Consider the following 14,775-nt stretch of genomic DNA (forward strand, 5'->3'; position numbering starts at 1 on the left):
TGTTTTACCACTACAGTCCTCTGCTCTACCAACTGAGCTATCGAAGGCTTGGCAAACCAGGCTCTAGCAAGCTCAATACGAGCTTCCACTTCAACCGTCGACATTCAAACATCTCTTGCAATTCGTGCAAAATACTACAAATTTGGCTTGTGAGGTTCCCGAATTGAGTAAAAGCACATCAGTTCCCAATTAAAAAAATGACCCCCTCCGCAGTCTCCCGCATGTTACTGACCACCATACTAAGGGGGAAAAGTTGAAAGGCGGCGCCTCACAGGCCATCTCCTCAGAGTATTCAGCCGTGTTGGGCCTTGACAATATTTTAATATCTTGGATGGTGTATAGTGTTCTCTCATTTCCCTTGAGAAATCAAGATTGTCAAGGGGATTCTGCTGTTTTGCCAGTTCATAGCAAGAGATGGGGATCCAAAACACCTCACAGGAAACCAATGAAGATTGGTGTTGAACAGAAACATAACGTGGCCACAGCCTCAAAGCAAAAGGCATCTATTTTCAGTGATGAAATATAATATAATTATAAATTGTCTGTTATTTTATTTTCCAAGTATTTTACTTTCCAAGTATTCAATAAAATTTGCATTTGGCAAAAGTCCTTCAATCCGGATTTCAACCAGCGACCTAAGGATGCCTGTTTTACCACTACAGTCCTCCGCTCTACCAACTGAGCTATCGAAGGCTAGGCAAACCAGTCTCTAGCAAGCTCAATACGAGCTTCCACTTCAACCGTCGACATTCAAACATCTCTTGCAATTCGTGCAAAATACTACAAATTTGGCTTGTGAGGTTCCCGAATTGAGTAAAAGCACATCAGTTCACAATTAAAAAAATGACCCCCTCCGCAGTCTCCCGCATGTTACTGACCACCATACTAAGGAGGAAAAGTTGAAAGGCGGCGCCTCACAGGCCATCTCCTCAGAGTATTCATCAGTGTTCGGCCTTGACAATATTTTAATATCTTGGATGGTGTATAGTGTTCTCTCATTTTCCTTCAGAAATCAAGATTGTCAAGGGGATTCTGCTGTTTTGCCAGTTCATAGCAAGAAATGGGGATCCAAAACACCTCACAGGAAACCAATGAAGATTCGTGTTGGACAGAAAAATAACGTGGCCACAGCCTCAAAGCAAAAGGCATCTATTTTCAGTGATGAAATATAATATAATTATAAATTGTCTGTTATTTTACTTTCCAAGTATTTTACTTTCCAAGTATTCAATAAAATGTGCACTTGGCAAAAGTCCTACGAGCCGGATTTGAACCAGCGACCTAAGGATGCCTGTTTTACCACTACAGTCCTCCGCTCTACCAACTGAGCTATCGAAGGCTTGGCAAATCATTCTCTAGCAAACTTGGCTTGTGAGGTTCCCGAATTGAGTAAAAGCACATCAGTTCCCAATTAAAAAAATGACCCCCTCCGCAGTCTCCCGCATGTTACTGACCACCATACTAAGGGGGAAAAGTTGAAAGGCGACACCTCACAGGCCATCTCCTCAGAGTATTCAGCCGTGTTGGGCCTTGACAATATTTTAATATCTTGGATGGTGTATAGTGTTCTCTCATTTCCCTTGAGAAATCAAGATTGTCAAGGGGATTCTGCTGTTTTGCCAGTTCATAGCAAGAGATGGGGATCAAAAAAACACCTCACAGGAAACCAATGAAGATTCGTGTCGGACAGAAAAATAACGTGGCCACAGCCTCAAAGCAAAAGGCATCTATTTTCAGTGATGAAATATAATATAATTATAAATTGTCTGTTATTTTACATTCCAAGTATTTTACTTTCCAAGCATTCAATAAAATGTGCATTTGGCAAAAGTGCTTTGAGACGGATTTGAACCAGCAACCTAAGGATGCCTGTTTTACCACTACAGTCCTCCGCTCTACCAACTGAGCTATCAAAGGCTTGGCAACTCATTCTCTAGCAAACTCAATACGAGCTTCCACTTCAACCGTCGACTTGTAAACATCTCTTGCAATTCGTGCAAAATACTACAAATTTGGCTTGTGAGGTTCCCGAATTGGGTAAAAGCACATCAGTTCCCAATTAAAAAAATGACCCCCTCCGCAGTCTCCCGCATGTTACTGACCACCATACTAAGGGGGAAAAGTTGAAAGGCGTGCCTCACAGGCCATCTCCTCAGAGTATTCAGCCGTGTTGGGCCTTGACAATATTTTAATATCTTGGATGTTGTATAGTGTTCTCCCATTTCCCTTGAGAAATCAAGATTGTCAAGGGGATTCTGCTGTTTTGTCAGTTCATAGCAAGAGATGGGGATCCAAAACACCTCACAGGAAACCAATGAAGATTGGTGTTGGACAGAAACATAACGTGGCGACAGCCTCAAAGCAAAAGGCATCTATTTTCAGTGATGAAATATAATATAATTATAAATTGTCTGTTATTTTATTTTCCAAGCATTTTACTTTCCAAGTATTCAATAAAATTTGCATTTGGCAAAAGTCCTTCAATCTGGATTTGAACCAGCGACCTAAGGATGCCTGTTTTACCACTACAGTCCTCTGCTCTACCAACTGAGCTATCGAAGGCTTGGCAAATCAGTCTCTAGCAAGCTCAATACGAGCTTCCACTTCAACCGTCGACATTCAAACATCTCTTGCAATTCGTGCAAAATACTACAAATTTGGCTTGTGAGGTTCCCGAATTGAGTAAAAGCACATCAGTTCCCAATTTAAAAAATGACCCCCTCCGCAGTCTCCCGCATGTTACTGACCACCATACTAAGGGGGAAAAGTTGAAAGGCGGCACCTCACAGGCCATCTCCTCAGAGTATTCCGCCGCGTTGGGCCTTGACAATATTTTAATATCTTGGATGGTGTATAGTGTTCTCTCATTTCCCTTGAGAAATCAAGATTGTCAAGGGGATTCTGCTGTTTTGCCAGTTCATAGCAAGAGATGGGGATCCAAAACACCTCACAGGAAGCCAATGAAGATTCGTGTTGGACAGAAAAATAACGTGGTCACAGCCTCAAAGCAAAAGGCATCTATTTTCAGTGATGAAATATAATATAATTATAAATTGTCTGTTATTTTACTTTCCAAGTATTTTACTTTCCAAGTATTCAATAAAATGTGCATTTGGCAAAAGTCCTTCAATCTGCATTTGAACCAGCGACCTAAGGATGCCTGTTTTACCACTACAGTCCTCTGCACTACCAACTGAGCTAACGAAGGCTTGTCAAATCAGTCTCTAGCAAGCTCAATACAAGCTTCCACTTCAGCCGTCGACATTCAAACATCTCTTGCAATTCGTGCAAAATACTACAAATTTGGCTTGTGAGGTTCCCGAATTGAGTAAAAGCACATCAGTTCACAATTAAAAAAATGACCCCCTCCGCAGTCTCCCGCATGTTACTGACCACCATACTAAGGGGGAAAAGTTGAAAGGCGGCGCCTCACAGGCCATCTCCTCAGAGTATTCAGCTGTGTTGGGCCTTGACAATATTTTAATATCTTGGATGGTGTATAGTGTTCTCTCATTTCCCTTGAGAAATCAAGATTGTCAAGGGGATTCTGCTGTTTTGCCAGTTCATAGCAAGAGATGGGGATCCAAAACACCTCACATGAAACCAATAAAGATTCGTGTTGGACAGAAACATAACGTGGCCACAGCCTCAAAGCAACAGGCATCTATTTTCAGTGATGAAATATAATATAATTATAAATTGTCTGTTATTTTACTTTCCAAGTATTTTACTTTCCAAGTATTCAATAAAATTTGCATTTGGCAAAAGTCCTTCGAGCCGGATTTGAACCAGCAACCTAAGGATGCCTGTTTTACCACTGCAGTCCTCAGCTCTACCAACTGAGCTATCGAAGGCTTGGCAAATCATTTCTAGCAAGCTCAATACGAGCTTCTACTTCAACCGTCGACTTGTAAACATCTCTTGCAATTCGTGCAAAATACTACAAATTTGGCTTGTGAGGTTCCCGAATTGAGTAAAAGCACATCAGTTCCCAATTTAAAAAATGACCCCCTCCGCAGTCTCCCGCATGTTAATGACCACCATACTAAGGGGGAAAAGTTGAAAGGCGGCGCCTCACAGGCCATCTCCTCAGAGTATTCAGCCGTGTTGGGCCTTGACAATATTTTAATATCTTGGATGGTGTATAGTGTTCTCTCATTTCCCTTGAGAAATCAAGATTGTCAAGGGGATTCTGCTGTTTTGCCAGTTCATAGCAAGAGATGGGGATCCAAAACACCTGACAGGAAACCAATGAAGATTCCTGTTGGACAGAAAAATAACGTGGCCACAGCCTCAAAGCAAAAGGCATCTATTTTCAGTGATGAAATATAATATGATTATAAATTGTCTGTTATTTTACTTTCCAAGTATTTTACTTTCCAAGTATTCAATAAAATTTGCATTTGGCAAAAGTCCTTCGAGATGGATTTGAACCAGCGACCTAAGGATGCCTGTTGTACCACTACAGTCCTCCGCTCTACCAACTGAGCTATCGAAGGCTTGGCAAATCGTTCTCTAGCAAACTCAATACGAGCTTCCACTTCAACCGTCGACTTGTAAACATCTCTTGCAATTCGTGCAAAATACTACAAATTTGGCTTGTGAGGTTCCCGAATTGAGTAAAAGCACATCAGTTCCCAATTAAAAAAATGACCCCCTCCGCAGTCTCCCGCATGTTACTGACCACCATACTAAGGGGGAAAAGTTGAAAGGCGGCACCTCACAGGCCATCTCCTCAGAGTATTCAGCCGCGTTGGGCCTTGACAATATTTTTATATCTTGGATGGTGTATAGTGTTCTCTCATTTTCCTTGAGAAATCAAGATTGTCAAGGGGATTATGCTGTTTTGCCAGTTCATAGCAAGAGATGGGGATCAAAAAAACACCTCACAGGAAACCAAACAAGATTGGTGTTGGACAGAAAAATAATGTGGCCACAGCCTCAAAGCAAAAGGCATCTATTTTCAGTGATGAAATATAATATAATTATAAATTGTCTGTTATTTTACTTTCCAAGTATTTAATAAAATGTGCATTTGGCAAAAGTCCTTCGAGCCGGATTTGAACCAGCGACCTCAGGATGCCTGTTTTACCACTACAGTCCTCCGCTCTACCAACTGAGCTATCGAAGGCTTGACAAATCGTTTTCTAGCAAACTCAATACGAGCTTTCACTTCAACCGTCGACTTGTAAACATCTCTTGCAATTCGTGCAAAATACTACAAATTTGGCTTGTGACGTTCCCGAATTGAGTAAAAGCATATCAGTTCCCAATTAAAAAAATGACCCCCTCCGCAGTCTCCCGCATGTTACTGACCACCATACTAAGGGGGAAAAGTTGAAAGGCGGCGCCTCACAGGCCATCTCCTCAGAGTATTCAGCCGTGTTGGGCCTTGACAATATTTTAATATCTTGGATGTTGTATAGTGTTCTCCCATTTCCCTTGAGAAATCAAGATTGTCAAGGGGATTCTGCTGTTTTGTCAGTTCATAGCAAGAGATGGGGATCCAAAACACCTCACAGGAAACCAATGAAGATTGGTGTTGGACAGAAACATAACGTGGCGACAGCCTCAAAGCAAAAGGCATCTATTTTCAGTGATGAAATATAATATAATTATAAATTGTCTGTTATTTTATTTTCCAAGCATTTTACTTTCCAAGTATTCAATAAAATTTGCATTTGGCAAAAGTCCTTCAATCTGGATTCGAACCAGCGACCTAAGGATGCCTGTTTTACCACTACAGTCCTCTGCTCTACCAACTAAGCTATCGAAGGCTTGGCAAATCAGTCTCTAGCAAGCTCAATACGAGCTTCCACTTCAACCGTCGACATTCAAACATCTCTTGCAATTCGTGCAAAATACTACAAATTTGGCTTGTGAGGTTCCCGAATTGAGTAAAAGCACATCAGTTCCCAATTAAAAAAATGACCCCCTCCGCAGTCTCCCGCATGTTACTGACCACCATACTAAGGGGGAAAAGTTGAAAGGCGGCACCTCACAGGCCATCTCCTCAGAGTATTCAGCCGCGTTGGGCCTTGACAATATTTTAATATCTTGGATGGTGTATAGTGTTCTCTCATTTCCCTTGAGAAATCAAGATTGTCAAGGGGATTCTGCTGTTTTGCCAGTTCATAGCAAGAGATGGGGATCCAAAACACCTCACAGGAAACCAATGATGATTTGTGTTGGACAGAAAAATAACGTGGTCACAGCCTCAAAGCAAAAGGCATCTATTTTCAGTGATGAAATATAATATAATTATAAATTGTCTGTTATTTTACTTTCCAAGTATTTTACTTTCCAAGTATTCAATAAAATGTGCATTTGGCAAAAGTCCTTCGAGCCGGATTTGAACCAGCGACCTAAGGATGCCTGTTTTACCACTACAGTCCTCCGCTCTACCAACTGAGCTATCGAAGGCTTGGCAAATCAGTCTCTAGCAAGCTCAATACGAGCTTCCACTTCAACCGTCGACATTCAAACATCTCTTGCAATTCGTGCAAAATACTACAAATTTGGCTTGTGAGGTTCCCGAATTGAGTAAAAGCACATCAGTTCCCAATTAAAAAAATGACCCCCTCCTCAGACTCCCACATGTTAATGACCACCATACTAAGGGGGAAAAGTTGAAAGGCGGCGCCTCACAGGCCATCTCCTCAGAGTATTCAGCCGTGTTGGGCCTTGACAATATTTTAATATCTTGGATGGTGTATAGTGTTCTCTCATTTCCCTTGAGAAATCAAGATTGTCAAGGGGATTCTGCTGTTTTGCCAGTTCATAGCAAGAGATGGGGATCCAAAACACCTGACAGGAAACCAATGAAGATTCGTGTTGGACAGAAAAATAACGTGGCCACAGCCTCAAAGCAAAAGGCATCTATTTTCAGTGATGAAATATAATATAATTATAAATTGTCTGTTATTTTACTTTCCAAGTATTTTACTTTCCAAGTATTCAATAAAATGTGCATTTGGCAAAAGTCCTTCGAGCCGGATTTGAACCAGCGACCTAAGGATGCCTGTTTTACCACTACAGTCCTCCGCTCTACCAACTGAGCTATCGAAGGCTTGGCAAATCAACTCTAGCAAACTCAATACGAGCTTCTACTTCAACCGTCGACTTGTAAACATCTCTTGCAATTCGTGCAAAATACTACAAATTTGGCTTGTGAGGTTCCCGAATTGAGTAAAAGCACATCAGTTCCCAATTAAAAAAGTGACCCCCTCCGCAGTCTCCCGCATGTTACTGACCACCATACTAAGGGGGAAAAGTTGAAAGGCGGCACCTCACTGGCCATCTCCTCAGAGTATTCAGCCGCGTTGGGCCTTGACAATATTTTAATATCTTGGATGGTGTATAGTGTTCTCTCATTTCCCTTGAGAAATCAAGATTGTCAAGGGGATTCTGCTGTTTTGCCAGTTCATAGCAAGAGATGGGGATCCAAAACACCTCACAGGAAACCAATGAAGATTTGTGTTGGACAGAAAAATAACGTGGTCACAGCCTCAAAGCAAAAGGCATCTATTTTCAGTGATGAAATATAATATAATTATAAATTGTCTGTTATTTTACTTTCCAAGTATTTTACTTTCCAAGTATTCAATAAAATGTGCATTTGGAAAAAGTCCTTCGAGCCGGATTTGATCCAGCGACCTAAGGATGCCTGTTTTACCACTACAGTCCTACCAACTGAGCTATCGAAGGCTTGGCAAATCAGTCTCTAGCAAGCTCAATACGAGCTTCCACTTCAACCGTCGACATTCAAACATCTCTTGCAATTCGTGCAAAATACTACAAATTTGGCTTGTGAGGTTCCCGAATTGAGTAAAAGCACATCAGTTCACAATTAAAAAAATGACCCCCTCCGCAGTCTCCCGCATGTTACTGACCACCATACTAAGGGGGAAAAGTTGAAAGGCGGCACCTCACAGGCCATCTCCTCAGAGTATTCAGCCGCGTTGGGCCTTGACAATATTTTAATATCTTGGATGGTGTATAGTGTTCTCTCATTTCCCTTGAGAAATCAAGATTGTCAAGGGGATTCTGCTGTTTTGCCAGTTCATAGCAAGAGATGGGGATCCAAAACACCTCACAGGAAACCAATGAAGATTCGTGTTGGACAGAAAAATAACGTGGTCACAGCCTCAAAGCAAAAGGCATCTATTTTCAGTGATGAAATATAATATAATTATAAATTGTCTGTTATTTTACTTTCCAAGTATTTTACTTTCCAAGTATTCAATAAAATGTGCATTTGGCAAAAGTCCTTCGAGCCAGATTTGAACCAGCGACCTAAGGATGCCTGTTTTACCACTACAGTCCTCCGCTCTACCAACTGAGCTATCGAAGGCTTGGCAAATCGTTCTCTAGCAAACTCAATACGAGCTTCCACTTCAACCGTCGACTTGTAAACATCTCTTGCAATTCGTGCAAAATACTACAAATTTGGCTTGTGACGTTCCCGAATTGAGTAAAAGCATATCAGTTCCCAATTAAAAAAATGACCCCCTCCGCAGTCTCCCGCATGTTACTGACCACCATACTAAGGGGGAAAAGTTGAAAGGCGGCGCCTCACAGGCCATCTCCTCAGAGTATTCAGCCGTGTTGGGCCTTGACAATATTTTAATATCTTGGATGGTGTATACTGTTCTCTCATTTCCCTTGAGAAATCAAGATTGACTTGTAAACATCTCTTGCAATTCGTGCAAAATACTACAAATTTGGTTTGTGAGGTTCCCGAATTGAGTAAAAGCACATCAGTTCCCAATTAAAAAAATGACCCCCTCCTCAGTCTCCCACATGTTAATGACCACCATACTAAGGGGGAAAAGTTGAAAGGCGGCCCCTCACAGGCCATCTCCTCAGAGTATTCAGCCGTGTTGGGCCTTGACAATATTTTAATATCTTGGATGGTGTATAGTGTTCTCTCATTTCCCTTGAGAAATCAAGATTGTCAAGGGGATTCTGCTGTTTTGCCAGTTCATAGCAAGAGATGGGGATCCAAAACACCTGACAGGAAACCAATGAAGATTCGTGTTGGACAGAAAAATAACGTGGCCACAGCCTCAAAGCAAAAGGCATCTATTTTCAGTGATGAAATATAATATAATTATAAATTGTCTGTTATGTTATTTTCCAAGTATTTTACTTTCCAAGTATTCAATAAAATTTGCATTTGGCAAAAGTCCTTCGAGCCGCATTTGAACCAGCGACCTAAGGATGCCTGTTTTACCACTACAGTCCTCCCCTCTACCAACTGAGCTATCGAAGGCTTGGCAAACCGTTCTCTAGCAAGCTCAATTCGAGCTTCCACTTCAACCGTCGACATGCAAACATCTCTTGCAATTCGTACAAAATACTACAAATTTGGCTTGTGAGGTTCCCGAATTGAGTAAAAGCACATCAGTTCCCAATTAAAAAAATGACCGCCTCCGCAGTCTCCCGCATGTTACTGACCACCATACTAAGGAGGAAAAGTTGAAAGGCGGCGCCTCACAGGCCATCTCCTCAGAGTATTCATCAGTGTTCGGCCTTGACAATATTTTAATATCTTGGATGGTGTATGGTGTTCTCCCATTTCCCTTGAGAAATCAAGATTGTCAAGGGGATTCTGCTGTTTTGTCAGTTCATAGCAAGAGATGGGGATCCAAAACACCTCACAGGAAACCAACGAAGATTGGTGTCGGACAGAAAAATAACGTGGCCACAGCCTCAAAGCAAAAGGCATCTATTTTCAGTGATGAAATATAATATAATTATAAATTGTCTGTTATTTTACTTTCCAAGTATTTCACTTTCCAAGTATTCAATAAAATTTGCATTTGGCAAAAGCCCTTCGAGCCGGATTTGAACCAGCGACCTAAGGATGCCTGTTTTACTACTACACTCCTCCGCTCTACCAACTGAGCTATCGAAGGCTTGGCAAATCATTCTCTAGCAAACTCAATACGAGCTTCCACTTCAACCGTCGACTTGTAAACATCTCTTGCAATTCGTGCAAAATACTACAAATTTGGCTTGTGAGGTTCCCGAATTGAGTAAAAGCACATCAGTTCCCAATTAAAAAAATGACCTCCTCCGCAGTCTCCCGCATGTTAATGACCACCATACAAAGGGGGAAAAGTTGAAAGGCGGCGCCTCACAGGCCATCTCCTCAGAGTATTCAGCCGTGTTGGGCCTTGACAATATTTTAATATCTTGGATGGTGTATAGTGTTCTCTCATTTCCCTTGAGAAATCAAGATTGTCAAGGGGATTCTGCTGTTTTGCCAGTTCATAGCAAGAGATGGGGATCCAAAACACCTGACAGGAAACCAATGAAGATTCGTGTTGGACAGAAAAATAACGTGGTCACAGCCTCAAAGCAAAAGGCATCTATTTTCAGTGATGAAATATAATATAATTATAAATTGTCTGTTATTTTACTTTCCAAGTATTTTACTTTCCAAGTATTCAATAAAATGTGCATTTGGCAAAAGTCCTTCGAGCCGGATTTGAACCAGTGACCTAAGGATGCCTGTTTTACCCCTACAGTCCTCCACTCTACCAACTGAGCTATCGAAGGCTTGGCAAATCAGTCTCTAGCAAGCTCAATACGAGCTTCCACTTCAACCGTCGATATTCAAACATCTCTTGCAATTCGTGCAAAATACTACAAATTTGGCTTGTGAGGTTCCCGAATTGAGTAAAAGCACATCAGTTCACAATTAAAAAAATGACCCCCTCCGCAGTCTCCCGCATGTTACTGACCACCATACAAAGGAGGAAAAGTTGAAAGGCGGCGCCTCACAGGCCATCTCCTCAGAGTATTCATCAGTGTTCGGCCTTGACAATATTTTAATATCTTGGATGGTGTATAGTGTTCTCCCATTTCCCTTGAGAAATCAAGATTGTCAAGGGGATACTGCTGTTTTGTAAGTTCATAGCAAGAGATGGGGATCCAAAATACCTCACAGGAAACCAACGAAGATTGGTGTCGGACAGAAAAATAACGTGGCCACAGCCTCAAAGCAAAAGGCATCTATTTTCAGTGATGAAATATAATATAATTATAAATTGTCTGTTATTTTACATTCCAAGTATTTTACTTTCCAAGCATTCAATAAAATGTGCATTTGGCAAAAGTGCTTTGAGCCGGATTTGAACCAGCAACCTAAGGATGCCTGTTTTACCACTACAGTCCTCCGCTCTACCAACTGAGCTATCAAAGGCTTGGCAAATCATTCTCTAGCAAACTCAATACGAGCTTCCACTTCAACCGTCGACTTGTAAACATCTCTTGCAATTCGTGCAAAATACTACAAATTTGGCTTGTGAGGTTCCCGAATTGGGTAAAAGCACATCAGTTCCCAATTAAAAAAATGACCCCCTCCGCAGTCTCCCGCATGTTACTGACCACCATACTAAGGGGGAAAAGTTGAAAGGCGCGCCTCACAGGCCATCTCCTCAGAGTATTCAGCCGCGTTGGGCCTTGACAATATTTTAATATCTTGGATGTTGTATAGTGTTCTCCCATTTCCCTTGAGAAATCAAGATTGTCAAGGGGATTCTGCTGTTTTGTCAGTTCATAGCAAGAGATGGGGATCCAAAACACCTCACAGGAAACCAATGAAGATTGGTGTTGGACAGAAACATAACGTGGCGACAGCCTCAAAGCAAAAGGCATCTATTTTCAGTGATGAAATATAATATAATTATAAATTGTCTGTTATTTTACTTTCCAAGTATTTTACTTTCCAAGTATTCAATAAAATTTGCATTTGGCAAAAGTCCTTCAATCTGGATTTGAACCAGCGACCTAAGTATGCCTGTTTTACCACTACAGTCCTCTGCTCTACCAACTGAGCTATCGAAGGCTTGGCAAATCATTCTCTAGCAACCTCAATACGAGCTTCCACTTCAACCGTCGACTTGTAAACATCTCTTGCAATTCGTGCAAAATACTACAAATTTGGCTTGTGAGGTTCCCGAATTGAGTAAAAGCACATCAGTTCCCAATTAAAAAAATGACCCCCTCCTCAGTCTCCCACATGTTAATGACCACCATACTAAGGGGGAAAAGTTGAAAGGCGGCGCCTCACAGGCCATCTCCTCAGAGTATTCAGCCGTGTTGGGCCTTGACAATATTTTAATATCTTGGATGGTGTATAGTGTTCTCTCATTTCCCTTGAGAAATCAAGATTGTCAAGGGGATTCTGCTGTTTTGCCAGTTCATAGCAAGAGATGGGGATCCAAAACACCTGACAGGAAACCAATGAAGATTCGTGTTGGACAGAAAAATAACGTGGCCACAGCCTCAAAGCAAAAGGCATCTATTTTCAGTGATGAAATATAATATAATTATAAATTGTCTGTTATTTTACTTTCCAAGTATTTTACTTTCCAAGTATTCAATAAAATGTGCATTTGGCAAAAGTCCTTCGAGCCGGATTTGAACCAGCGACCTAAGGATGCCTGTTTTACCACTACAGTCCTCCGCTCTACCAACTGATCTATCGAAGGCTTGGCAAATCAACTCTAGCAAACTCAATACGAGCTTCTACTTCAACCGTCGACTTGTAAACATCTCTTGCAATTCGTGCAAAATACTACAAATTTGGCTTGTGAGGTTCCCGAATTGAGTAAAAGCACATCAGTTCCCAATTAAAAAAGTGACCCCCTCCGCAGTCTCCCGCATGTTACTGACCACCATACTAAGGGGGAAAAGTTGAAAGGCGGCACCTCACTGGCCATCTCCTCAGAGTATTCAGCCGCGTTGGGCCTTGACAATATTTTAATATCTTGGATGGTGTATAGTGTTCTCTCATTTCCCTTGAGAAATCAAGATTGTCAAGGGGATTCTGCTGTTTTGCCAGTTCATAGCAAGAGATGGGGATCCAAAACACCTCACAGGAAACCAATGAAGATTCGTGTTGGACAGAAAAATCACGTGGCCACAGCCTCAAAGCAAAAGGCATCTATTTTCAGTGATGAAATATAATATAATTATAAATTGTCTGTTATTTTACTTTCCAAGTATTTTACTTTCCAAGTATTCAATAAAATGTGCATTTGGCAAAAGTCCTTCGAGCCGGATTTGAACCAGCGACCTAAGGATGCCTGTTTTACCACTACAGTCCTCCGCTCTACCAACTGAGCTATCGAAGGCTTGGCAAATCAACTCTAGCAAACTCAATACGAGCTTCCACTTCAACCGTCGACTTGTAAACATCTCTTGCAATTCGTGCAAAATACTACAAATTTGGCTTGTGAGGTTCCCGAATTGAGTAAAAGCACATCAGTTCCCAATTAAAAAAATGACCCCCTCCGCAGTCTCCCGCATGTTACTGACCACCATACTAAGGGGGAAAAGTTGAAAGGCGGCACCTCACAGGCCATCTCCTCAGAGTATTCAGCCGCGTTGGGCCTTGACAATATTTTAATATCTTGGATGGTGTATAGTGTTCTCTCATTTCCCTTGAGAAATCAAGATTGTCAAGGGGATTCTGCTGTTTTGCCAGTTCATAGCAAGAGATGGGGATCCAAAACACCTCACAGGAAACCAATGAAGATTCGTGTTGGACAGAAAAATAACGTGGTCACAGCCTCAAAGCAAAAGGCATCTATTTTCAGTGATGAAATATAATATAATTATAAATTGTCTGTTATTTTACTTTCCAAGTATTTTACTTTCCAAGTATTCAATAAAATGTGCATTTGGCAAAAGTCCTTCGAGCCAGATTTGAACCAGCGACCTAAGGATGCCTGTTTTACCACTACAGTCCTCCGCTCTACCAACTGAGCTATCGAAGGCTTGGCAAATTGTTCTCCAGCAAACTCAATACGAGCTTCCACTTCAACCGTCGACTTGTAAACATCTCTTGTAATTCGTGCAAAATACTACAAATTTGGCTTGTGAGGTTCCCGAATTGAGTAAAAGCATATCAGTTCCCAATTAAAAAAATGACCCCCTCCGCAGTCTCCCGCATGTTACTGACCACCATACTAAGGGGGAAAAGTTGAAAGGCGCGCCTCACAGGCCATCTCCTCAGAGTATTCAGCCGTGTTGAGCCTTGACAATATTTTAATATCTTGGATGGTGTATAGTGTTCTCTCATTTTCCTTGAGAAATCAAGATTGTCAAGGGGATTCTGCTGTTTTGCCAGTTCATAGCAAGAGATGGGGATCAAAAAAACACCTCACAGGAAACCAAAGAAGATTGGTGTTGGACAGAAAAATAACGTGGCCACAGCCTCAAAGCAAAAGGCATCTATTTTCAGTGATGAAATATAATATAATTATAAATTGTCTGTTATTTTACTTTCCAAGTATTTAATAAAATGTGCATTTGGCAAAAGTCCTTCGAGCCGGATTTGAACCAGCGACCTAAGGATGCCTGTTTTACCACTACAGTCCTCCGCTCTACCAACTGAGCTATCAAAAGCTTGACAAATCGTTTTCTAGCAAACTCAATACGAGCTTTCACTTCAACCGTCGACTTGTAAACATCTCTTGCAATTCGTGCAAAATACTACAAATTTGGCTTGTGACGTTCCCGAATTGAGTAAAAGCATATCAGTTCCCAATTAAAAAAATGACCCCCTCCGCAGTCTCCTGCATGTTACTGACCACCATACTAAGGGGGAAAAGTTGAAAGGCGGCGCCTCACAGGCCATCTCCTCAGAGTATTCAGCCGTGTTGGGCCTTGACAATATTTTAATATCTTGGATGGTGTATACTGTTCTCTCATTTCCCTTGAGAAATCAAGATTGTCAAGGGGATTCTGCTGTTTTGC

General features: G+C 41.5%; 4 non-coding genes across 4 annotated transcripts; all 4 read right to left on the reverse strand.

The window, feature by feature from the left end:
- Positions 1-3,768: 3,768 nt before the first annotated feature.
- Positions 3,769-3,854, reverse strand: TRNAC-GCA (transfer RNA cysteine (anticodon GCA)). The gene is given in 2 exon segments: positions 3,769-3,804; positions 3,818-3,854. It is a non-coding gene; the product is annotated as a tRNA-Cys (tRNA).
- A 2,483-nt stretch (positions 3,855-6,337) lies between these two features.
- On the reverse strand, positions 6,338-6,423 carry TRNAY-GUA (transfer RNA tyrosine (anticodon GUA)). Its single transcript is given in 2 exon segments — positions 6,338-6,373; positions 6,387-6,423. It is a non-coding gene; the product is annotated as a tRNA-Tyr (tRNA).
- Positions 6,424-6,983: 560 nt separating this feature from the next.
- TRNAY-GUA (transfer RNA tyrosine (anticodon GUA)) lies at positions 6,984-7,069 on the reverse strand. The gene is given in 2 exon segments: positions 6,984-7,019; positions 7,033-7,069. It is a non-coding gene; the product is annotated as a tRNA-Tyr (tRNA).
- Positions 7,070-13,062: 5,993 nt separating this feature from the next.
- On the reverse strand, positions 13,063-13,148 carry TRNAY-GUA (transfer RNA tyrosine (anticodon GUA)). Its single transcript is given in 2 exon segments — positions 13,063-13,098; positions 13,112-13,148. It is a non-coding gene; the product is annotated as a tRNA-Tyr (tRNA).
- Positions 13,149-14,775: the final 1,627 nt, after the last annotated feature.

This window comes from Ambystoma mexicanum, chromosome 1p (assembly GCF_040938575.1).
Source record: "Ambystoma mexicanum isolate Mex_15411 chromosome 1p, UKY_AmexF1_1, whole genome shotgun sequence".
In the NCBI taxonomy this organism is placed as follows: domain Eukaryota; kingdom Metazoa; phylum Chordata; class Amphibia; order Caudata; family Ambystomatidae; genus Ambystoma; species Ambystoma mexicanum.